Source organism: Pseudopipra pipra, chromosome 3, assembly GCF_036250125.1.
Source record: "Pseudopipra pipra isolate bDixPip1 chromosome 3, bDixPip1.hap1, whole genome shotgun sequence".
Taxonomy (NCBI): domain Eukaryota; kingdom Metazoa; phylum Chordata; class Aves; order Passeriformes; family Pipridae; genus Pseudopipra; species Pseudopipra pipra.
In genome coordinates this window covers 46123114-46149358 of record NC_087551.1, presented here as the reverse complement: position 1 = coordinate 46149358, position 26245 = coordinate 46123114, and the positions used below count along the sequence as shown (strand labels likewise).

Here is a 26245-nt window from a genome sequence, read left to right as displayed (position 1 = left end):
GGCAACCAGTAGAGGAGTTCAGGAACAGCACAGACAGAAGGAAAGAAGTGGTAGAAAGTTCATGAAGGAAAAAGAGTCCTGAGTTTTATTCAGGCTTTTTCTTTCTATAAAAGTTTTCTTGTTTGTTTGGTGCAGAGTTATATTTTTTTGTGGTTTGATGGTTTGTTTGTTTGTTTGTGTGGGTTTTTTGTTTTTAAAATATAATATAAACAACATGATGCAAGCTGTGATGATCATTGTGTACACTGGGCAAGGCAAACATTAATCCCAGATTTTTTTAGGCTAAGCAAGGGCCTCCTGTTCCTTGGAGTTGGTAAATGAAGGATACCCAGCAGTCACCTCTATGTAGGGATGAAGCATGCAGAGCAGAGATTTGATAGATTGCAGTGTTATGGCATCAGTGCAGAACTACCTGCTTACAGTGACAAAGAAAATTGACACCTGGGTAACATTTATCAAATGTATTATTTTGAAGCACAATCCCAGTACTGTGGATTATTCTTATTAATAGAAAGTGTAATCTATCTCCAGGAGATAACAAATAAGTAAAGTTTATAGCTATTATTACCTTCAGATACATTCAGTGTGAGCATTTCCCACTGAAAGTTATCTTGCATTCATGTAAATTACATTGACTAGAAAATACTAATTCTGTCCCCAAGATAACAAATGTATATGTAAAACATTCTAATCTAGCAGTGCTAATGTGTGTAGGGAGGGTTTATTACATTATGAAATTTAGATGAATCACAGAAGTGGAATGCTGATGAAATTAACAGGTAGTGATGTCTTCAGTGGTGTGCCCAGGCAGGTGAATGGCAAAGTTCAGAAATTAAGAACTCACTCTGCCATGAGAATCCTTCTTTCAACCATCATCTGAAGACAGGACTGTCCACTTTCCTCTGGATTTGCAGTGGGATCAAGGAAAGACAATAAATTGCTTCTTTTATTTTTCCTTACCTTCAGAATTTTATTCTGTGTATTTGTTTTGCTGTTTGAAATGGAGCTAGGGCCTGAGGAGGTAACTCTGAATACTGATCCGAGGAATCTCCTGCTCAGAAGAATGCAATGCTTAGCTAGAATGTACTGCTTAGCTAGAGATAAAAACCAGATCTTAAAGATTAGATGGTACTGTATACTAAAACAATGCTCACACACCTACATAAATAAAGATAAGGGATGAAATAGGAGCTAGAGTCCAAAAGTCTTGCAAAATTCACCATAAAGTCAGCAAAAAACAAGAAAGTTGAAAAGTTCAGCTGAGGAAGAAGAGTAAAATGCAACCCCGCGAGGCTGAAGAAACAGGAACGACCACCAAACATCACCCCAAAAAGACAACTCCTCCTCAGACTCCGCCTATTATGAATATTATAACTAGATGTTGCAGTTGTATGAATATGCATGTAGAAATTGTATATAAGCCTGTCTTTTCACTGAAAAGGCAGAGCAGTTTGTCCAGCACGAGCTGGCTGCTCTCCAACATTGCCTTGAATAAATACCTTGCTGCTCAAAGACTAAAACTTTGTCTCTGAGCAGTTTCTCTGCGCCTTTTGGGGCAAAATTCAGCATCAGTTCGTATTGAGTTGTTCATCTCTGACACGTCTGTTAGAAAGGGATGAATAGTCAAATGAGTTGAATGCGTTGTCTGAAGATTAGTGTGAAATTTACTTGAAAAATCATTCAGCAGTTGTTTGAGACAACAAAGAAAACTGAGAATAGTCAGTTACATATTTATAGAAGTTTTGTCATGTTGGTCTGCAGTGCCTTTCCTGATTTGCCCACATGAAAATGGGAGGGCTTGCAATTTTTTGCCAGGCAGCTGTGCAGCTGTCTATTACACTGAGTCTGAGCTGGCCCCAGAAAAGCTGTTCCAGAGCTCAGGGGAAAGATTTAAAAATCAAATTTCTTAGTTTAACATGCTACTTTCTAAAATGACTTTTGCACTTAGTTTACCCCTGGGGCTGAGAGTTCAGAGATCACACCTGCTGGCTACATTGTAAACAAAAATAATGTCTTGCCAAACTGCTGGGAAAATAAGGAGAAATTTACCTCTGTTTCTTTTTGTGCAACTTGCTGTATTTCCAGTGGAGGTGTAAGGTGCTGGGCTGGCATCCTTGGACAATAATCTCCTTCACCAATTTGTGTTAGTTTGCTGCAAGGTTTCTTTCACACCAGATTCACCCATGGACCACATTTCTGGCCAAAGGGGCTACCCCAGAGGTGCCAGAGTAATTCTGTCATCTGCAGCTTACTCAGTCCTTGGCCACCTGGAAACTCACAGAGCTGTTAATTAATGTCATTTCTGGTCACATTTTTTGTAATGTAGACAGCATATACCCGGGACTGTACTGAACCAATCAAGTGTTTCACACAGACTCTAAACAGCTGTAGAATGGTGATGGTGTTCAGTCACTGCTGAGCTTGACCAGATCTAAGAAAATAACCTTGAGAGCTAAGGCGCAGTATGGACTTGCAGCCTTGGTGCACAGGAGACAAAAATATTGAGAGTGAAAGAAAAAAGCCGCTTTTAGCTAAGAATGAAAGGCAAGTGCTATGAAAAATGTCTGAAAACATTGATTCCACTTCTAAATGCTTGCTTAGTTAGCAAAAATGATTGTTGCCATTTCTTATTTGATGTTGACAAAGTCAAGATTTTCTGAGCTTGGCCTGGTATCAGAAGATAGAGATATTTGAATTTTCATATCAGCAAAAAGGCAAGGAACAAGGACTGAAATCTGAGGCCGTTGAGGTTAATGGAGTTTTGCCATTGACATTCAGTTGAGGCAATTTTCTTCCTCGGTACGTTGTGGATCAAGAGTAAGGCATTAATCCTCCGATTTAATTTTTTTTTAGTTGTCTGCGGTTTAGAAAATATATTTATCAATCTTTAACCAAAAGGAAGAGGTTTACAGGCAACTGAAGCATGTTCTTTCAAGATTTACAAAAAGAATAAACTAGCAAAGCCAGTATTTGTCCATGAATAATTTTAGCTAGGAAAAAAGATGAAACGGTAAAACAAAACTGACATTATTTAGAGGATTTATTGGAATTCTCCACTAATTTTTTTAAACACTAGAACAAAACTTGCTTTAACAGCAATAATGTTTTCTGGGTTATTTATATGGGTTTCTTTCTGAAAAAGCTGACTCTGTACAGCAGACATATATAAAAAAAATAAAAAGAACATTTTATATCTTTACCTTTTAAGCTTTATATTACTTTCTATCTTGAATCATCAGTCTATCCTCCAAAGCGTTTGTTGTCATTAGTAGTGGAGAAGAATGAAAATGTGGTTCTTGAATATTATGTTCATTCTTAAGAGAACATTTCTTTCAAATTTATTATAATGCACGACTTTGTTTTTCAATCTAACCAGGTACCATTTACTTTGAAGAAACCTCTAATCCTTTCTTTTCTCATTTTCTGTCTCTTACTGTTTTGACTCCAAAGAGGGAAAGAGATTTCTTTGTTCATATTTTTCTTGATTGACCCATGAAAATGATGTATGATAGAAACATTAAAAAGAAATATGTCTGCTACTTCCTTTGAAAATTTGTTCTTATGGTTGATGTTTTCATCGCAGAGCCATGATCTGTGTGTTTATTGTAAAGATTCAGTTTACCTTTCCTTATTCCTCTGCAACTCCCAAAGGCTGGAATAGGAGCACAAAACTTGAGAAGTGGGCCCATGAGAACCTCATGAAGTTCAACAATTCCAAATGCAAGGTGCTACACCTGGATTGGGGTAGCCCCAGGCTTAATTACAGACTAGGAGAAGAACTCATTGAGAGCAGTCCTGCAGAGAAGTACTTGGGTGTTCTGGTGGATGAAAAGCTGGACATGAGCCAACAGTGTATGCTAACAGCCCAGATGGCCAACTGCATCCTGGCCTGCATCAAAAGAGGTGTGGCCAGCAGGTCAAGGGAGGTGATTCTCCTACTCTGCCCTTGAGAGACCCCACATGGAGTACTGTGTCCAGCTCTGGGATCCTTGGCACAAGAAAAATGTGGATCTGTTAGAGTGTGTCCAGGGAAGGGCAACAAAGATGACCAGAGGGATGGAGCACCTTCTCTATGAAGACAGGCTGAGAGAACTCATCATCCTGGAGAATACTCCAGGGAGCCCTTATTTCAGCCTTCTAGTACTTAAAGGGGGATGATAAAAAAGAGGAAAACTGATATTTTACATGGACAGACAGTGATACGACAAAGGGAAACGGTTTAAAATTAAAAGAGGAGAGACTTAAGAGAGGAAAGAAGATGCACCATTACATGTAAATTTCTAAATAAGAACAAATAGGCAGAGTAGATAAATTCACATCTGACTGCAGTATGTATAAATTCAAATCTTCTCAGGGCAGTTATCAAAAACCTCTTTGGTCCACCACAAAGCCTATATTGCTTATAAGAACTGTACAAATACATGCAATCAATCTAGATTTGCCCTTTTGAGTCATCTTCAAATCACCATCAGCTGATATTTCAAAAAAAGATGTTACCAAGTCACATTTACTTACAGTAAATTTAATTTTAGTAGAACCCATACATTTCAGTGAATCTGCTTTTATTGCAGATAGGCATTTGATTCCCTTCTGTCTCGAGAAGCATCTATTCTATTGGCCTTTAGAAATCCTTTGATATCAGTAGAATTCAAGACCAATAGAGAACTAACACTTGAAATTCACAGACACTGATGCTGAACAATTTTGATACCTCTTGATAGGCACCAATACCTTTCAAACTTGATAGGCTTCTATACCCATGGGTCATAGAATCATAGAATATTAAGGGTTAGAAGGGATCTAAAAGGTCATCTAGTCCCAACCCCTCCTGTCATGGGCTGCGACACCTCCCACTAGACCAAGTTGTTCAAGGCCTTATCCAATTTGGCCTTGAACTCTGCCAGGGTTGGGGTATCCATAAGCTCCCTGGGCAACCTGTTCCAGTGTCTCACCACCCTCAAAAGTAAAGAATTTCTTCCTAATATCTAGCCTTAATTTACTCTCTTTTAGTTTGTACCCATTACTCCTTGTCCTATCACTACAGTTCCTGACTCTCTGGTTTCCCTGTAGTCCCTCCTCAGATACAGGAAGGTTGCTTTGAGGTCTCTATGCAACATTCTCTTCTCCAGGCCGAACAGCCCCAAACTTTTTCAGCCTGTCTTTGTAAAAGAGGTGCTCCGGTTCTCTTAGCAATTTTGTGGCCCTCCTCTAGACTTGTTCCAATAGTTCCATGTCCTTTTTATGCTGAGGGCACCAGAACTGTACCCAGTACCCCAGGTGGGGTCTCACAAGATCAGATTAGAGGGGGAGAATCACTTTCCTCGACCTGCTGGTCACACCCCTTTTGATGCAGCCCAGGGTTCCATTGGCTTTCTGGGCTGCAAGCACGCACTGCCAGTTCATGGTGAGTTTTTCATCAACCATCACCTCCAATTCCTTTTCTGCAGGGCTGCTCTCAGTCAATTCTGTGCCCAGCCTGTAGGTGTGCCTGGGCTTGCTGCAACCCAGGTGCAGGACCTCACACTTAATTTTGTTGAACTCGATGAGGTTTCCATCAGCCCACCTCTCAAGTGCATCAAAGTCCCTCGGAATGATGTCCCAACATGTCGACTGTACCACATAGCTTGGTGTTGTCAGTGAAATTGCTGAGGGTGCTCTTGATCCCACTGTCCATGTCACCAACAAAGATGTTGAACAGTATCAGCCCCAGTACTGACCTCTGAGGGACACCGCTGGTCACTGGTCTCCACGTGGACAGTGAGCCATTGACCACAACTCTTTGTGTGTATCCATCCAGGCAGTTCTTTATCCACTGAGAGGTCCATCCACCAAATCCATGTCTCTCCAATTTGGAGACAAGGGTGTCATGCAGGACAGTGTCAAACTCTTTGTATAAGTCCAGGTAGATGATGTCAGCTGCTCTGCCCCTATCCACCAATGCTGTAGCCCCATCATAGAAGGTCATCAAAATTTGTCAGGCATGATTTGCCCTTAGTAAAGCCATGTTGGCTGTTTCCAATCACCTCTTGAGACTGATTTTTATACTGGTAGACACAGAGACCTATCAACAGCAAGACTCTTGGATATCCATAGGTGTCAATGCCTATTAATGCAGACACCTATTTTTTAGGCACAGATAGTTACAGCTATTGATGGATAGATACAGAACAGAACATAGATAACTTCTAATCTCAATAGATGACTATCCCTATTAGTCAAAAGACCAATTTTCATACCAGTAGACATTAAGAACTATAGATAGTGAGATCTTTTGATATTCTCAGGCACCAATGTCTATCAATTTCAAGACCTATCTGTAAGCATCAGTATCAATACTGAGTGGTAGACCTTTTGTTCTCAGTAGACATCTACATCTATCAGTCTCAAGAAATTTCTTGTTATGGCTAGACACCATGACATACCAGTAGTGAGACCTTTTAATATTTGTGGGCATCAATGCCTATCAATTCATATGCCTATAAATAGACATTAAGTTCTATAAGTATTGCCCAGAAGCTGATTTTGATTTTGTTAGTACCAACATCTGGTGGGGAGACCTTTCAGTATCATTAGTCACTCATCAGTTTCAACACCTACGGGTGGACATCAGTGTCAATTAATAGATATTGTTGTCTTTTGAGTTCTGTAGGTGTCTACCTCTACTGATCTAGAGAATGTTTTTGATCTGAGTAAGCATTGAGATCTATAGATAGCAAGACATTTTGATATTCATAGGTATCAATACCTTTCAATCTCAATAGGAATCCAAACACTTTGGTGTCAAGAAACTTTTTGATACTGATAGCAATCAAGACCTGCAGATAGTGAGCCCTTTTGATGTAGATAGGTATTGGGGTCTATCAATATTTATATATATCTGAAGGTGTTTATATCAATCAGTTATTAACACATCAACGTCAATAGACATTGATACCTTCTCATATCAATAGGCATTTATTTCCTTCAGTCCCAAGAATTATTTGTTTTCATATTGTTACAAATCCAGACCTAAAGATAGCAAGACCTTTTCAGGTCTTCAGTACCTGTCGATTGTTGACTTCATATTAATTAAAGTAAATTACATTTTCTACAAAATTTTAATGATTGCCTTGTAGTGTACTAAAGTTTAAAGTAAGACTGTATGGTCCCAGCTAAATAGTGATGCAAACTTGTATTTCCCCAAAACTGAAGAGCTTAATAAGAAATGATGTGAAATAATTAAAGTTATTCTTAGAATAAGAAAATTATAGAAAATATTCCAATTAACAATATTTTTTTCATGAAAAATTATTATGTAAGTGCACATGAATTTCCTGCTAAGTATCAGTATAATTGTAAAAGATTAAATCATATAACATGTAAGAGTAATTGTAATGTAATTAACCACTGATCACTCCATTTCTTTTCCTCTGTTATGCATGTGTATAGGAAGACAGAACAATTAAAAAGTTATAAAACAATTCATGTTGATTTGTACAGCTCTGATTCAAAGCGGAGCAAAATCCCAGACGAGCAGAAAAATTAAAATTGCACTGTGGCAAAAAAAAAAAGTATTAACTTTGCTCTATTTTTTTTGCCCTACTTCTGAAAGCCTGTAAATTAGCTGCTACTTAGGGTTCTAATACAGAGCAAAGCATTTGTTATCCACTTAGCAGTGCTAGTCATCTCTACTATGGAAAATATCAGTGTTAGCTCACTTCCACTAAAAAGCACTCAAGTATTTTTAAAAAAACAAACCAGAAACAATTATGTTTGATCTAAAATCCAGCACTTACATATAAAAGAAATACAACTTGAAGCTTACTAATGCATTTTCTGTGTCCCCTGTATTTGTATTGAAATAAAAATAAAGTCACTTCCAAGCAAATGCACTTATTAATTTCTCATGTAGCTGTGTCGTTTTCAGGAGGATCTAAATTTCTTTCTATTTTTGTCATATTTGTTAAGGTTTGCATTTGCTGAGCTCCAGTGACAATGTTTCAGTGAAATAATACTGAAATAGCACAACCTGGTACTGTCTGTGGATCACTGGTTTTAACTCACCAGTTGTTTTGTAGGCAGTGATATTGTTCTTTTATAAATCATTACAACTTGTTACTGAGATGATGAAAAAAACCTAGAAAGTCTCACATACCTAGATATACAAGATGGTGAGAGAATTAGGTTGGATCCTGAAAAGATGGGATCATCCACAACTGGCAGGGCTTTGTAGGGGCTCAGCTCTCTTATGCACCAGTCAGCTCACAACCCACCTGTTGGTAAGCAAATAAATTATTCATTGAAACAATAGTTTTATTTCCAGATAAACACTGACTTTTAGAAGTGCTTTTTCTCTCTCTCTTGTTTTGGCTTTTGTTTGTTTGTTTGTTTGTTTGTTTTTAGTTCACTTTTTGAACTGCAATTCCATGTGATTGAAGAGAGAGGGCTGAAATCATCTCTTTACTCTCAGAGTCCTAAATCTTGACCTGGGTTTCTGCTTGGAAAGAATTTCTTCACCATTTCATTTTATTTCACTATATATAAACTTATATATATATATATATATATATATCTCCTTTTAATTAAATTAGGTGCTTGTTAAAGCTTCTCAGCTTGAAGGTTTTGACCCCTAATATGTTACAGAAAATGAAACTTCCTCCTTTTTGTCTGCTCTGCCTCAGTGCTAACTGGGACAGACAGTGTGAAGCGATCCTGGTTTATGGACTGTGAAGGTGTGTTTTGTTCCTGGGTCTTGGCTGTGGTGGCTCGCTGGGGACATGCCAGCAGGAAACAGTGCTGGGCACTGCATTTGCACAGGCTGTACAGATATTTCCAAGGCGCTTCCATTAATGTGACCAGTCATTAGGTGTCAGCCTTAAGTCACCATGAACTCAGCAATTCAGATCAAGATGAGCTCTGTAGTCATCTGTCGTCCTTTCACAAAACTTCTTCCTCAGGATCTCTCATGTCAAGCTACCACAGAGGGAATGTGTGTGCCAGTAGCTAACTTTGTATACAAAGAAAGGACTTGTTCTCTCTGGTTATTACAAGATCATCAGGGCTGCTCTCTGCAAGCTCAGCTAACAGGTCTGCCTGCATGCTTAAATCAAGTGCAGTTTGTTTTTCCCCCCCTCATTCATATGGGCCCACTGTGAATTGCACATCATCTTTCTTCACAGTCTGTACAAACAGTATCAAGCACATGTATATCACTTTGAATCCTGAGTGGCTTGCTCCTCTGAGGAGGTTACCTCTTACCTATTCCTCTGAGCCATCCTATACTGCTCATTTTGTCACTTGCTAATTTTGTCTCACTGAGTGTTCTAAGAGCATTGGTAAGTCAGGTTGTACATGCATTCTTTATTTCATTTGAATTACTAAAACATGATCTCCTTGGATATATTACATGACAAAGCATAAACAAGTCATGGGTAATAAATTGAGTATGGTATCTGAATGCCCTCTGCAAGGTTTTCTCATCATGTCAAGAATGCCTCTCCATTTTCCCGATGCATTTACAGTTGCTGTCATTCTATTTATTAGAAGCTATGGTAAAGTCTGTACAGCAGAAATATTATACAGACTCCAGCTTTTGGAGATGACTGAAGGAGAAACTGTTGACTTCAATGGTCTGTTACTGAATGTGCATATCTAGCAAGTCCCTTCAATTTTAAAAAAGGTCATAAATAATGCAGATCCCTCAGGTGCACCTTCTCTTCCTTGCATGCCATTTCAGAGTGAGGTACACATGTGTATTACAGAGTACATTATGAAAGACAGTCTCTAGCTGACAGAAAGCTGTGGCTGTAGTGTGGTCAGCATCAGAAATCCAATCTGAGTCCTTCTGTTCAGACATGTATGTAGACACTGCTCAGTCTGGATCTGTTTTCTTTTGCTGATCCTACAGATGCATCCAAATGAATACATGGCAAGTCTTAACAATGCACGTAGGTGTGAACTTCCTAACAGACAAGTTGCCTTCTGGAGGTGTCACAGGTCACACACATCCACTTCCCTTGGCATATGAGGATGTGATGGCTCTGAGTTTGGCAGGACACAGTCCTCAAGGAAGAGGAGGAGTTCATCCTCTAGGATCTCCCAGCAAGAAAGCCAGTAGGTAGTGACTGATTGTCTCTCCTTTACAAGGGAGTCAAAATATATACCTACTCACCCAGAACTAGTTTCCAAACTGAAGAATCCACGTGGCCATATGACCTTTGCTGGTTGTCATGGAGTCTTAATGTGTCAGATGTCACTGTGAATTGTGGTTACTTAACTGGCACACCAGAGAACCAGCTACTATCCTCTGTGGAATTTGTGTTAGGTGCTGTACAAACACCTCAGGGAACAAAGTCCCTGCAACAACTCTCTCATTCAGTGGGGACAAGTCACATTATGCCTACTGCTGAAAGCTGCAGTCACATTTTTCAGCTTTTAGTGCTCCAAAGTTTTTATTGCTAGTTAAATAAAAACAAATTCAAGTTTTCATCTAAATGAAGCCTCTAATTTTGTGGGACCCTGTGTCTACATTTTTCACATGGTTTTAGGAAGGGAATGAAATCTCTGGACAGCACTTATTATCCATTCTCCTAGGCATTCATTCCATATTCTGATAAAGATCAGCCTTAGGCTTTCAGGTTATTGATCTTAGCCAAAAGGCAGATCTCTTAGCTCCAGCAAGTGTTTCTGCTAATATATTTTCCTTCCAACGTTAATACGCTTTCTAATTTCAAACTCAAGAAGCAGTAATAAATTGCAATCTGTGGTTTTAGCTTGTAAAAGCAGAGTGGACCATATGAATATGAGTTGGACAGCTTGTCACAGCCTGCTGCAAAATCCAATTATTTCTGAGGTTATTATGCCTTCCTTCATTACAGCTATTCTAATAATCTCAAATAATTAGCTGAGATGCTATCAAACTTCCCTATAATATCTGAAAAAGTGCATTGGTGAGTTTGAACTTGTTATCTAAACTGATAGGCAGAAAATACTGATGTATTCCTCAGGAAGTCAATAACTCCAAAAGTTACTTTTAAATACAATTGGGCCAAGTGCTGGCTTCTTCATTGGATGGGACTGTTACAAACTTATACTTCTTCTGGTAAGCTATTTCCTCGTAGGCCAGGTTCCCTACCCACTTGAACTCTTTGAGCTTGTGGTATTACAGGCCAGGGAAGGCAACTCAACCGTGGATGTTGACTCAATGTCCCCACAGAGACCTGCAAGGAGAAATGGGTCTGTACCCTGAAAAGAGAAGGTGCAGCCTTGCACCTGAGATGGGGCAGAGATGATGTTGGCTTAAGACCAGGATACCAAACCAAGATATCATTGTTGGCCTTGTCCTGGCGCAGTGCACCCACGTAGCTTCTTCCTTGGGATTCTGTCCAGATACATGGAGTTTTATTCTACTTCAAGTCTTAAGCAAATCTGTTGAAAGTACCTAAAGGCAGGTTAGAAAATAAAAGAGTGTTGGGCCTGTTGTTCAATGAGTCTGATACAAAAAAGTATGAGCTCTTTTTCTGCTTTTAACATATAGCTTTCTGAATTAATTCTTAAATACCTGGAGGAAGGTGTTGCAGTTCCTACAGACAGATTTAAGGAGCAAATCACACTTTGGCTTTATTATGTTTATTATGTGCACTGGTATTGTAAAATCACAGTTAACTACTGTGAGTTATTTGCTTATTATGGATCCTTGGAATTTATGGGACAAAGATCGAGTCTAAAAAAATCTTTTTGATCTTTTAATGAATTTTGTAAAGGCAAGGGTAAGAAAATCCCATCTGTATTTTTACATATTTGAACATTATCAGAACTGAGTTTTTCTTAAGCTGTTGATGTGGGAAAAAAAAAAGAATTTTCTTTTCCATAAGCTACAGAGCAAGTCTCAATCCTAACATTAAATGTCGTTACACAGCTCTGTGAAATATAATAACCCTTTGTTTCATTATAGAGCTGCATCAGTTTTTCTAGATGATACTAACAGAAATGTTTCGGAAGCAGTTAGTGTTAAACAAATGGTCTGGCCCTTGGGTGACATTAGCTAATCAGATATAAATGAGGGCTTGAAAAATAGGATAAAACCAACTTAATTTGTAGACTGAATATTAGTCAGATGGCTTTTACTTGCCCTTTATATTCTGGAGGAGTTTTGTCAGAAACAAGCTAGCTAGATGAAGAAAGAAGACAGTGATATTTGTCTGGATCTGATCACAGTCAGCTGAATTTGTATGCACCGTATTCAATTTTTATTTTTATTATGCAGTTCAAGTTCACAGTCCTGAAGAAACTGAAAGGCTGGAGCTAGCTTCTGAAAATGAGCTACTAAGTCAGCTCAGGTCCATACAGATAGCCGTGAAGTAGGCACTTCACAATTGAAGGGCCAAGACCAGACCAGGCCTGGACAATTTCTGGCAATGGGCAGAAACTGAAACACAGGAGGCTCTGTCTGAACATCAGGAAACACCTTTTTTTTCTGCAAACACTGGAATAGGTTGCCCAGGGAGGTTGTGGAGTATCCCTCCATGGAGATATTGAAAAGCTATCTGGACACAGTCCTCACTGACTGGCTCTAGGTGGTCTTGCTTGAGCAAGAAGGTTGGACTGGATGACCTCCACAGGTCCTTTTCAACCTCAACAAGTCTGTGATTCTGTGAAGAGGGGTAAGGACTCAGGGAAAGAGCCTGCCTCATTTTATATTACCTGGGAGCTAGAGACATAATATGCAGTAGCTTGGCAGAGTGACTCTGCCAAGAGTTGCTGTGCCATTGTCATAGCCCATAGTCCAACCTCTTCCTCAGCATAAGAAACCAACCTGGCTATCAGTAGTTCTGCAACAGGAGTCTTTGACAGAGACAAAACTTACTGGCATAGGCAAAGTTCCAGCAGTCTGCCACCCTAAGCAGCTTCATACCCTGCTCATGGCTCAAGACAGTCAAGTCTACAGCTCATTTGGGTTATGTTCTCATGAATCCAAATTCTGTTTCTTCTGGACTGTATGCCTTTTCATAGCCCACTGAAGTCCTCTTCCAATCCCAATTTTTTTTAGTAGCTTCAGTGTGTCCTACCTTAAGGATCTCTGAAATCCATTACTGGATAATATGTTTTAACAGAAGCATAACTAGAAACACATTATTATGAGTGACACTTTTTTAAAGCTAGAGTAACTGCAGCAAATACTTGTCCTGAGAAGGTTCAAAGGGTTACTAAAGCTTTTCTATAGCCTGTAATTGGGTATCATGTTTTCCACAAGCTCATTATTCTTCACATTATCTCTAAAAAGTGATTTAGTGGTAGACTCAGTAGTGACTGTGTAATCCTTGCACTCAATGATCTTAAAGATCTTTTTCAGCTTAAACAATTCTGTGATTCTATGATTTTGCGGCAGCTAACATGAGTCCCCCTCATGTTGAAGCCATGCATACTGCAACGACCCCAGTCACAGCATAAGGTGCTGCAACCAACAGAAATTGTTGCTGACATTTCATGGCAAGCTGAGTTCAGGTTTGTTGTGCAATACAACCAATTGATAAAATAATTGATCATGGGGCAGATGTGATCTCAAATTGAGCTTATTAATGTCCACATTTGAGAATATTTTCATATATGTATTTACAATTCTGAAGAGAGAAGAAGAATATAATCTTTGGAAAGCTGCCAAGTTGTCCAGTAAGTTGTTAGTGATTGAATAGTACCACCAACCCAATCTCTTCATCACTTAGACCTCGTGCAACTCTGCTTAGACTTGATTCATGACAATTAGTTCTGTCTAATGATGATAAACATGACAAGAAATATCCTCCAAAAACTTCATGCACTTTATATGGCATCTGACATATGTACTTCATCAGCTTGGGACTTTCAACACATCTACTTCAGATATGTTTTACATTGCTCTCAGCATGCCTCCCATGCAGCAAAAGGATGTGAGTGCATCTCAGAGGTAGGAAAAGGTTGCTGTGCTCTGATTTCCAAGTTCACTCATGCCTCTCAAGGTTGTTCATACATGTATACCTGCAGTTTCACAGTGATCTCTCATGATAGTAGTCACATAGTTAAACTTTATAAATCCTGCCCTTAGATATTGTAGACAATGAATATTTACCTAGGTTCAAAGAGAGACAGGAAAATTAATGGCATCTCTAAATTCATACAAACCATGGACGCATTAGGAAGTCTGTGTGATGTATAACTACTGGTCTTGGGTTAAAAAAAAGCTGAGGAAGAAAATTTAGATATGAATGTCCTGCTCTTCTGCTATTCCCTAGGCATCTGCTGTTGCCTATGTCAAAGGCAGAGTGGTAGCTTAGCTGGCTCTTTGGTCTGACCCACTATGTCTGTGTTCATGCTATAGAGCTTCCTTTACTCAAGGGAAAGACAGATGTTCCTTACTTATGCACTATGAATTGTTCCCCAAGAAATATGCAAAGGACCTGGGTGCCTGTATTAGATGCCTGCAGTTTGAAAGTGTGCCTCTACTGCAGGAACCTTGGTGAATGAAGAGCCATCATAGCAGAGGAATGGATCTGCTCAGTTTGGCCTGTCAGTCTGATGAAGGTCTGCAGGACATTATTTATCCTGGATTTTAATTGGTGGCATGAGATTTTCCTTCCTTTTGTAAATCGTCTCACCCTCCTCACATTGGACCTGTTGTCAAGGTGTATGAGATGGGGCCTGAGCCCTGAATCTGTTTCTGTGACTCAAAGCTGCTGGAACATTATTCATCAGAGCATCACCCAGAGCAGGGACTGTGATGTCTCTTGCCTCTATCCACTATGTCAGCTCCCACACCCAGGCCAGGAACAGTTTCCCTCAGTGATATGAACTGATAAATGTCATCACCCTTCTTTAAGGTTAGAAAGCAATGAGAAAAGTTTTCCAGGACTGGAAGTTCAAATTTGTATGTCTGAGTTTGAATGTTTGTGACTCAGTCCTTTACAGAAACTATCTGTAAGTAAATTAATTTAATTATTATAAAAAATTGACATCCGAAGACAGTGAATAGGAAAGATTTAACCAAGATGACTTAGATGACATTATTCTGGGAATAAAATTCAGCTTAATTGTGATTTGTGTGTTTAAATAGAAAGACCTTTAAATCCCGGTTAATCTGATATAAAGTTTTATTGCCATTCCCAAGCATTGCAAAATGTTGAGGCAGGCTCCAAACATCCCTGACGAAGTTTCAACCATTGCTAGTTCCTTTTTTCCCCTTAAATAAAGGTTTATTTTTAAATTTGCTTTCCCTTTGATTGTTTTTACCTACAGAGATCATATTTTCGTGTTCTTCTCTGATATCAAGAAGGTGAAGGGAAAAAAGGTCAAAGTCTCATATTGACAGTTGGGTTTTCTTTGTGGGAGAGGGAAAAAAAAAAGCTAGAGATTTCCATGGTCCTCCTCCAAACTAGAGAATATAGCAAGATTTGTCATGAGCACTGAGAAGTGTAAAATATTAATGGAAATCTGACAGTATTGTTCTCTGAAATGGAAAATTTCATTTTCTAATGCTACCATAAGTTCTCTGAGGGGGTGAGAGGTTTGCTTTACACTAGAAAAATATTCATAAGTAGTCCCCACAGAGGGACGGAGGGAAGGAGGGAGGGGAGAAGGAAGGAAGGAAGCAGGCAAGCAAGCAAACAAGCAAGCAAGCAAGCTATGATCGGGCTGCAGCATGAGGCGTGGAGACTTTTTCTTCACTTTTCTGGAGAGCAGGAAAACACACATCACCTCAATAAGCTCTGAGCTTTATACTGATACTTATTTAGTTAGTTAATTTAGTTACCCATAGAGTAATGCTTATTGTTAAGTCACTTGCAGAGTATTTAAACATGACAGCACAACCTTAGCTCTGCACAGCTTTAGTTCTCATGCTACTTTTAAATTGGCTAGAAAATAAGAATGATGAGTAATTTTAACATATTTAAAGGGATGAAGAAGATGAAGATGTCTATTTCCATGGCCTCTTGGAGACAGCCCTGCCACAGCCTTGACTCTGCAGGGGAGAGGATAGCCTGATTTCAGCAGAGAGAGTGGGTGGTTCTCTGCTAAGATTGCTGCTCTAGCCAGTCCAGTAATTAATGTCACTGAGGTCATCAAGCAGACATGGAGTGGTAACAACTTTCAGTTGCCACTGACCTGTCTGGATCCTAGCCAGAGACCTAGAAATTGAAATTTTTGCAGGCTGCTACCAGACCTTTTAGCTGCCTTTTACTTAACATATTTCAAACTGTAGAACAACAGAAGAGGAAAAAAAAAATCAAAGGCAAGCAGATGTTGCAGGGATGATAAAGAGTGAGGCAAAAGCAATGGGAAATTGGGTTGGGAGGTAATGATGTGGACAGATACAGACCTAGAAAGGAGTAGTTTCAGATGTTTGTCTGTTACTGGTTATTGGCTGTGCATCCATCCCATATAGTTTTAATATTGAAAGACCATGAGTAGTGTTTGGTTCTCAAATACACAGGGGTTATTTTTCTACAGCTGATTCCCTAATCTGCAAAGCAGACTTTTTTTTGGTTGACAATTAGTAGTGCTGTGGTGAGTCACTTCTCTACTGATGCTTCACTCCCTCCGTTTCTTCCATAAATGCTTCTAAGAATAGCTGCTATAGAAATAACTTTCATCTAGGGAAATAGCCCAAAATAGCAAACTCTATCCCTAAAAGTTATCAGACTGGTTAGTCATTAGCAGACTATTAGACTGGAAAGAATAAAAGCCTAAAAGTAGCTAACAAATGTGTTCCTTATCAGTTTATTTTTTACTATGATTTATGCCTAAAAAGTGCAACAAAATTTCAATGCATGCATGTTTCTATAGGTAGAAGGAAGTTGATTTCCTTAAGGTGCTTTACACATTGCTAAAGTCATATGTAGACAACATTACATTTACATGCAAATTATCATTATATCACAAGAAACAAAAGATTTGAGTTCCATTATGTTCTGATCTTGCTGGATTTGGTTTTGGTGTTGTTTTTTGTTTTTTTTTTTTTTTTTTTTTTTTTTTTTTTTTTTTTTGAAAAGCGGAACATGGACCAGAAACAGATACAGAAGCTGCAGATATGCTGAATTTTTCAGACAGCTATGATGCTTTAATATCTCATGTCAGAACTGGCAGAGAAATTTTGCCTGAAAATCACAACACACAAGACCCTTTTTACTATAGTATCAATGAGAGGAGGACAAAAAGTGCGCTTTGTGCAGCAGAGAGAGTAGTGCCCAGTGGACTGAACTTGTAGACTCAGCCCATCCGGATCAATGTAGTTTAGCATGGTCCTGTGCAGCTCAGTGGGCTCGTCAGTCTCTTTAGATTCTGTGCTTTAGATAACAAAGAAGATTTGCCATAGTGATGTTTGGCAACTGGCTAATCTCCAGGGAATTAAAACCAATTACTTTTTATGTAGCACTTTTGCTAGTTTTCTTTCCCCCTTAAGAAGGTTTGAAGGTAGCTAACAGGAGTAGCTTGTTTATTTAGCTAACTAAGAGTTTCAGAGTTCTCTCCCTTCTGGACTTTCACAACTAAAAAGCCCATGTTAAGCCCTCACATGCACTGGGGTCTCAGCTCACCTGTGTGTGAGTTCAAGTCTCTGTTCTTCTGCAAGTAACTTCTCAAATGCAGTCACAGTGTAGAAATAGCCTCATCCTCTTCTTAAAACAAGCCATCTGTGTAGGTTATAAAAAGTAACTGAGTCAAAGTAGCTGAAGCCAGGAGATAAGCCTCTTAGATCAGAAGAGGTACACAAGTGGCAAATGAACAAATGCGTGTAAATACACGTTGAAGAACATGGGGTGGCCCACGCCATTTTCCCTGCACTTTATGCTCTACAAGTTGTATGTCATATTCCCAGGAATCTATCAGGGGGAAATCATAACAAAGAGAAAGATGCGCTTCTTAGCTGTTTTTCTGTCTTAGTCTTGTCTCTGAACATACTCTGAATTGTTGGTCTGCTTAGGATGACTGAGTGTGGTAGCAGCACAAGTTGTCACAAATTGCTCAATTCACCATCCTGTGGCTTGCTGTCCCCTCAGGTACACTTTAGACACAGGCTAGCACCATCCTAGGCAAGCTGAGAGCTCTATTTAATTTCTAACATAATGATTTATTCATTGTAGTATTGCACAGTCATACAGACTGACAAGGCTGAAGTTCACACCTTGTGGTATTTTTAAAGACAGGTTTACTAGTTCTGTGCTCCCTCAGCTTGGCAGTCTTGTTCACTGGGTTATATACTCTGCCAGCTAGCTGATGTGAATCACCAGCCAGTTTGGTGCTTTGCCTCTTGATTGCTAAACCACAGTGTTTGCTAATGTGACAAATGCTGATACACTGTCTTCTCACAGACCAAACTTGTTGCTGTCCTCACAGTTTCATTGGTACAAGTTCCTGATTCAGGAATGCATGCAAATTTGATAATTAAGGACTAGCAGGACTGTTTGGTGATTCCCTCCAGAAAACTGAAGGACTGGTCATGTCAAGAGAACACAAAAGCAGCAGATGTGCTACAATGCTACAGAAAACTACGGTGCGGCAAACAGCATTTGTTTGAGGTGTCAATGGCACCTATCCCAAGTAGGGTATATGGGGTTATATCTAGGGACTGAGGGGAAGTACAGTCAAGGTCATTCATTCATCAGATTTTATATACTGGCTGTATAAAGTAGAGTTAATAGGACTGTTAGTTGTTGTAACACTGCTACCATTTTAACAGAGTTCAACGTTTGAAAACTGAAAATTAGGACCTGTCTCTGTATTATCCTTAGGGTCAGCACTGACATATTTATTCTCTTTTAATTAGTCACAGCTAGCTCTAGGGTGGGTCAGGGGAGGCTGGAAGTGAGACTCTCAGAATGAGCATTTAAATCCTGCCTTACTGCACAGGGATAAACAGAAGAGTATCTCTGACTCTCTGACCTTCAACACTGTGTAAACTCTCTTAAGTATTAATTCCTAGTACAGTATTTGCTACAAAGGGACACACACCATAAACTCTCAAAGACAGAAAAGCAGTCTGGAAGTGACAGTAAATGTATGTACATTTATTTTTGGTTACAGAAAAGGCAGGCCAGTAAGAGTGTGGATACACTGCCCCTCTCATTCCCACTATGTTCATGGGAGGTTCCCCTCACACAGTCAGGAACAGTTCCACTCACAGGTTTGTACTGTTACAGGGGTCCTGAGGCTCTTATCAGTCAATGGTAACCAGACATGCCATGTAGCTATCCCATCTCACCATGCCTGCAGTGAGTAGAGGAACTGCAGTACCAACAGGCCATCAAGGGGAGGAGGTTTTTCAGTTGGCACAGCAGGTGTTGAAAAGGCCATTTTACTTACATTATTGCATTCATTATAAGGTCATCCCCAATGATAATGCCATATGTGGGGGCTTCACCCTCCTCTAGCGGAGGGGAAAGGACAGGGGAGCACATGAAAGATTTGATACTAAAATTGCCTGCAAATCTCTGTTAGGTGTGGCAGAGAGCAGATCAAGCGGAAATTTCCCTCTGTACCTTCCTTCGCTTAAATTTCAAGAAGAGAAATTAAGCACTACAGTGATTTGCAAAGAACATGGCTTTGGTTAATGTCCTCAAATTAACAACTAGGATAGGGATTCTGCACCAATTGGTGCAAGAAGATAATGAACTACTGCAGTTTTTGGAAAAGAACTGGCAAAGATTTCTTCAGGGTTTTTTACTGACAGTTTTTGTGTCCATTTTATTTTTGCTTCCTGTAAGTATTCTAGCAGAAATATTTCCTGTCAAGAATGTGCTTCAAAACAGTCAATATTTTAAGTATTTACTGATAGCAGATTTGAAATCCCTGAAATTTGAACCAAACACTTTCACAGAGACATAATTATTCAGTAGAGGCACAGAAAAAGCTACAAAAAGCTGCTCACAACCCACAGTTTTTGGAAATTATCCTCAGAGTAAGCAAAAATGAAGAATAAGGTAGGAGTCTTCAAGGAGATTTGTAGACAGGAAAGAAATTACCTACATGTCCAAGTAAACTATTTAAATTTTTATTGCTTAAAATTTAGTTATTCAATTCTACTGGTAACTATAAATCTATGAAGTATCCAATGTCCCAATACGGTAGGCATTTCAAAATTATTCTTCCTAATGTTTACCCAAGAGGTTTTCACTGAAAACAAAGAGATGGTATAAATGAATGCAGGGAGAAAAATGAGCCTCCCATCACCATTTTAGTGACACTACTTTTTCATAATTTTCAACAGTGACTTCTAAGCTAAACTTGTTATACATTTGTGTTACCATTAAACCACCTTATCAAAGCTATTCCACATGGTGCACTGGACAACGCACACTCTCTGTGGGTTTTCTCTGACCTTATGTGGCTTTGGTGTAGGTCTATCATTAGCTATTTTCTCACAACTGAGTGCTGATCTCAGAACATCAATGCTTCCTTCAGCAAACTGTTGATCCCAGTAGTCTCTTCTCCCTTTCTCCCATTCTCTTCATCTTTCTAACCTTTTTACTGGTTTACTTGCTCTTCCTTTCTAGTGTATTAAAACAAGCCTATAGGACAAGCCACTTATTTCTGTTTTTCATTTTACAAGTGTTCTTGTCAAGTTGGACAGTCTTGACAACTGAAAAAAGAAACTTCAGGTTAAGGCTGATCACTGAAGAGAGGCTTCTGTACATAGTAGCACATCACACCATTTGTGACACAGAGGCTCTTTGGGACCCTCTGCAATGTAGCTTCTGATAGAATATGCAAAACAAACAAGACACACAAGAAACAGAATTTTAAAACATAGGTAGCTTGCACCTAAGTAGTTGAAGCTGCCAATTTCAATAAATATATAGAGATTTGGAAAAAAATTAGCTGTATCTTTCCACACCCACATTTCATAAATGCAGACGCCCACACACTTTGTCATATATATTACATGCTACTTTTCTGGAAAATATCCTGGAATTTAATGTAATATGTGAGTTGATAATTTATTTTAGGCTGTATACATCCATTTAGGAGATTGGCTATTGAAACACTACTTTCATCAAGCCACTCTGTAAATTAACTGGTTAGCTGTGCACAGTGCAGACAGTGACAGCATTGAACAGTGTGAATTTGAAGAAGCATTCTACTTCATGGCACAAATTGTGGGAGCAAACTAATGCAACTTTGATATGGACAGCACAAGTTTAATGATGTGATTTCTGGTCTGAAAATTTTTCTGACTATTGAAGGTCTTTGTGCTTTTCTGCAAGTTACAAAAAGTACAAAAACTTCAAACAACTGTTCAAGTTAAATTCCTGTTTGACTTCCTCTCTTAAAACAAGAAAACCAATCCTTTTTTTCAGTTTCACATAGTACTACACACTTTGTTGTGAATTTGCCCCTGCCCATATTCCTGCTGTCATTTCTGTCTGATTTGGGTTGAGGGTGAAGGAGTTAGAGAAACAAAAAAAACCTTTAGGTAAGCCAGCCAACATTGTACTGCTCCACACAAGTAAATTCTGTGCTCCTTTCGTACAGGAAGAGACTTTGATTGAAAGCTCAACAAAAACAATATTTATTACCAAGAGGTGGCCAAAAAAACGAGAACCTGAGAGAGAGGAAAGGGGAGGAAAATAAGCCCTCAGTACAACTCCCCTCTCACTCAGATGTTGCTTACGAAGTTATCTTACCGATCCCAGAATGCCTAGAATTACCCATAGCAGAAGCTGCATTCTTGGAGTCGGCAGGCTCACAAGATAATGGGCGTCCCCCCAAAATGCAACGTTGTCCTTTGATGTGAAGCTTGCATTTCACTCCTAGCATGAGTTCTGCTTTTTATATAATTAATTGGTGACGTCTACCCTGACCACCCTGTGCAGGTGTGGTCAGCACCACCCAGCTAGAGGCCTTCAGTCCCTTCCCTCAGTATGCAAGTGGCATCTCTTCTGCGCACATGTGGGTACTCTGGAATGTCCCTGTGCCTGCGTGCTGCACCTCAGGGGGTCTTTCCTAAATGAGTCTGGGGGCTTACTTCATCATCCTCCTCTTTACTTTCCAGTTCAAATGCCCTTGGAGGGCCATCAACCAATACTGAGGTACCAGTTAATTATGGTTTATACAAGATGCTCCCTTCAAGGACGAAGTTCTAGTTTATCAGTGCTTGTTTTCTCATAACTTGGTGGGAAAAGAATAGATTCTCACAGGCGGCTGAGCTAACCACAGACCAAGATGGCAGCATCTAATTAAGCATGAATACATCCCCTCATCCAGATCATTGATAAAAATATTAAACAGGACTTGCACCAATACTGAGCTCTGGGAACACCACCACTGACTGGATGCCATCTGGATTTAACTCCATTCACCACCATTCTCTGGGATCCAGACAGCTTTTTACCCAGAGAAGAGTACACAATCTAAGCCATGAGCAGCCACCTTCTCCAGGAGAAAGCTGTGGGAAATGGTGTCTATGGTTTCTAAAGTCCAGATAAAAAGCAGCCATAAGTCTGCCCCTCATCTACTAAGTAGCTCACTGTGTCACGGGAGGAGATCAGGGAAGCCGGGTAGAATCTGCCTTTTCTCTTCTTCTCCAAAGTGGTTTCTTGCCTTACTTTATTTTGACCACAAAATTAGTTAGTTCAGAGCCTGACCTCCTGCCATATTGCAGGTAGGAATAAGAGCTCAAACAGTTCCTAATTGTCCTCAATTTAGCTCTAGTTCTCTTGTTGGAAGGCCTTTATTTCCATAGATAATGTTACAGTTGACTCACTTCTGCCTTGCATGCTAATCCAATGCTTCCACAATCCATTGCACTATTGAAGTCAATAGGAGCTTTGCCATCAAATGAGCTACAAGCCAGAAGCAACCCCTAATTAGTTAACTCTGACTGCTAGATGCAACTTGCTCTGTAGCAGCCACTGAATTATTATTTTCTACTAATCTGTATCTGACTAAACACTTTTGCCAGTGTATTCCTGAGCACTCCCCCTTCCCAGGGAGGTTAATTAAATGACAATTGCTGCTATTTAAGGTCAGAAATAGGGGACAAGATAACATAAACCCCACAAAATTTAAGCTAAAAAACAGCTCCAAAAGAGACAAAACCATGGATGGGTATCTACTCTGGCCAGCACAGGGTCAGTAGCGCCAAGGCTATCCACACATTTAGCAGCAGCAGCAGCTCAAAACTCCTCCATCGCTCCCACTGCCACAGCACTGTCTGATCACTTCCTGCCTGCCTCGCATCTGACTAACAGCCAGCTGCCTCAGCCCTGCACTCAGAAAGACTGGCCAAAAATTCATTTAAACCAAATGTGCTCTCATTACTTTTAGAGTCCTCTCTTGGTGCAACACAGCATGACACTGGGACTAAGTATTATTTTGTTTTAATCAATGTTGCTGATATTTGAGAGAGAAGGAGAGGGAGCATGAGCAACTCCACTGCAGCCTTTAATGTGGCTCTAGTGAGATGCTGTTATATATTGGGCCGTGTCTTAGCATAGGGGCTTGTTTGACAGGTCCTGTCATCATCTGCCTCCAAGATTATCATTCATGCTGCTAGAAAGACAACTTTATTGGACTAAATATTGGCATGTGGCTGTGAGGCCCACACAGGTAAAGGCTCTCCCGGGGCCATGTGTCTGAGTCACTGTGCGTGGGTGTAACAACTGCAATAGTTATTATTAATCTCTCTGAAACCTCTTTACAGTGATTAAGGGAGTACTGTATGAAAGCAATCTGCTTTGTGGGTTCTCGCCAAGGAAGACCCACTAAGCAGATTTTGTTGGATCCTTCAGCCAAACTGCTCTTTTCTTGGCAACCAAAATGCGCATCAGCATAGATGTAATGTCAATTTCCAGTCTTTTTGTAATGTACTTTATTCAGGTTATTTGGATGCTGCACAAACCACTAATTCAAAGCACAGTATTTAACATAGCCAATCCCTTTTCTGATGTGCCAGTGTATATAAATAAACTTGAGCAGGAGACAAGAGGTCACATTTAAAATAGAAGGCAAAAAGCAGGTGTATTCTTGTCTCCAATTCCCTTTTCATGAAGAAAGGACTTCAGTGAGAGGTTTCAGTATGAGATGAATGACAGGTATATGTCAGCAGGTGATGAACTTCCTGCAAATTGTGGCCAGAACAGCTCAGCAAATTGCCAGGGATCTGCTCGTCTTTTTCTCCAAGCTGGGCATTTGGGGAATAGAAGATTCGAGCTCTCACTGAGAAAGCTGTGAAAATGAGATCATGTGGCAATGGCCTGCAGCTACATAGAATTTCTGGTAACCCTAGCTTTGGGTGAAAATAATGATCACATAGAAAGCTTTACCCTATGTGTTCACTAAACAAGGCTGGTAGCTAGTTTCCGTGGCTGAGTCGGAGGGGAGGAACTCATATCCTCTAGAGGAAGACTCTAGCAGGTTTCATCTGACCTATTTTCCTTGAGCTCTGGTATCTTTAACTTCTGTTTACTCCTGTATATATGTATATATACATTTTTAAAAAAATCTCACCCTTTTTTCCTCTTCCCATCCCCATTTCTGGCAGTTGATCAAAGCCTGGGTTTACTATTCTACTAGGTGCCTTATGACATCTTGTTCTTACGCACCAGAAAGTGACTGTCTCTAAAGGAACTTTATGAAGCTAAATAAAACAGGGTAAAATAGCAGCAAATTGAAGTTTTTCCAGCTTAGTCTGTCCCAGGAGGTTTGAACTGGGGAAAAACAACACACTCTGAAGGAAGCAAAAAATAAGAATGAAAAAGAAACAAGACAGTCTCAAGAAAGGAGAGAAAAAAAGAATCTAATATTAGGTAGAATATCAAATAGATATTTGGAGTTCAGAGTGCTACACCAGGCTGCCTATATTCAGCTTTGACTACCTACAGCACTTTTTATATCACCAGCTTTGTGTCATTAAGTAATTAATGTTGTGGTGATGTGCCATTTCCTTCCATATCACTTCATTCACTACACATCATATGGTCATCATTTCAGTTTCTATTGTGTTAAAATACTTAACCAGAGTCAATTCTTTTTTGACTTCATCTGTTCTGTGTACCTGGGTTGTGTTTTGTGTTTGGTGTTTTTTTCTATTTCCAGAGAGCAAGAGATCCAATATGAGCAGGGAGCCTCTGAAACTCATTTCTTCCATCTAGAAGGCAAAAAAGCTTACCTTTAAAAAACAGAAGAGGACAGACACACAGAAAACTTCTTGCTAGCTTATTTTGTGCCCCTTGCTAAGCATGTCATAGAATCACAGAAGCATGGAAGCATAAATCACAGAACGGTTTGGGTCGGAAGGAACCTTAACAATCATCTAGTCCCAAGCTCCCTGTCTCAGGCAGGGACATCTTTCACTAGACTAGGTTGCTCAGAGCTCCATCCAACCTGGCCTTGAATAGTTCCAGCAATGGAACATCCACAGCTTCTCTGAGCAGCCTGTTCCAGTGCCTCACCACCATCACAGTAAAGAATTTCTCCCTAATATCTAATCTAAACCTACTCTTTTTCAATTTGAAGCCATTCCCCCTTGTCCTGTCACTATACGACCTTGTAAAAAGTCCCTCTCCATCAGTCTTTTAGGCTCTCTTCAGATACTAGAAGGTTACAAATAGGTCACTCTGAAATCTTCTCCAGACTGAACAACCCCAATTCTCTTCCCCTTTCCTCATAGGAAAAGTGCCCCACCCCTCTAATCAACTTGGTGGCCCTTCTCTGTACTCACTCCAACAGGTCAATGTCCGTCCCGTGCTGGGGACCCCAGAGTGAATGCAGCATTCCCAGTGGGGTCTCACTAGAGCAGACCAGAGGGGCAGAATCGAACTGCTGGCCATGCTGCTTTTGGTGCAGCCCAGGATAAGTTTGGCTTTCTGGGCTGTTGAGTACACATTGTTGGCCTCTCATCCACCGGCACCCCAAGTCCCTCTTGGCAGGGCTGCTTTTGATCTGCTCATCCCCCAGCCTGTACTTATCCCTGAGGTTGCCCCAACCCCGGAGCAGCACCTTACCCTTGGTCTTTTTAAAACTAATAATATTCCCATAGGCACACTTCTCTAGCCTGTCCAGATTTCTCTGGATGGCATTTCATCCATCAAGTGTGTCAGTCATACCACTCAGCTTGATGCACTTGGTGATGTCATATCCTTCTGCTTTAGCATACATAACCGTAAAATGATACCAACTAAATTATGTTGTTTACACTCAGAGGGGTATTTGGCTGTATAAAACTGTGCATCCTTGAGTGATTTTCAAAATGGGCTATGCAGTCAGAGCATCAGCCTGCCCCTAGAGCAGGTAGAGGAAC

The 26245-nt window shown here is 39.9% G+C and overlaps 1 long non-coding RNA gene across 1 annotated transcript in view; it reads right to left on the bottom strand.

Annotated features, from left to right (window-relative positions):
- Nucleotides 1–480: 480 nt before the first annotated feature.
- The window catches only part of LOC135411437 (uncharacterized), a 45753-nt gene continuing 19988 nt past the window's right edge, over nt 481–26245 (bottom strand). The window contains exons 2-5 of the long non-coding RNA XR_010429151.1: nt 17544–17639; nt 8135–8252; nt 2050–2267; nt 481–1051 (exon numbers count right to left, since the gene is read on the bottom strand). This is a non-coding gene — a long non-coding RNA (uncharacterized LOC135411437). The remainder of the gene's footprint in view (nt 1052–2049; nt 2268–8134; nt 8253–17543; nt 17640–26245) is intronic.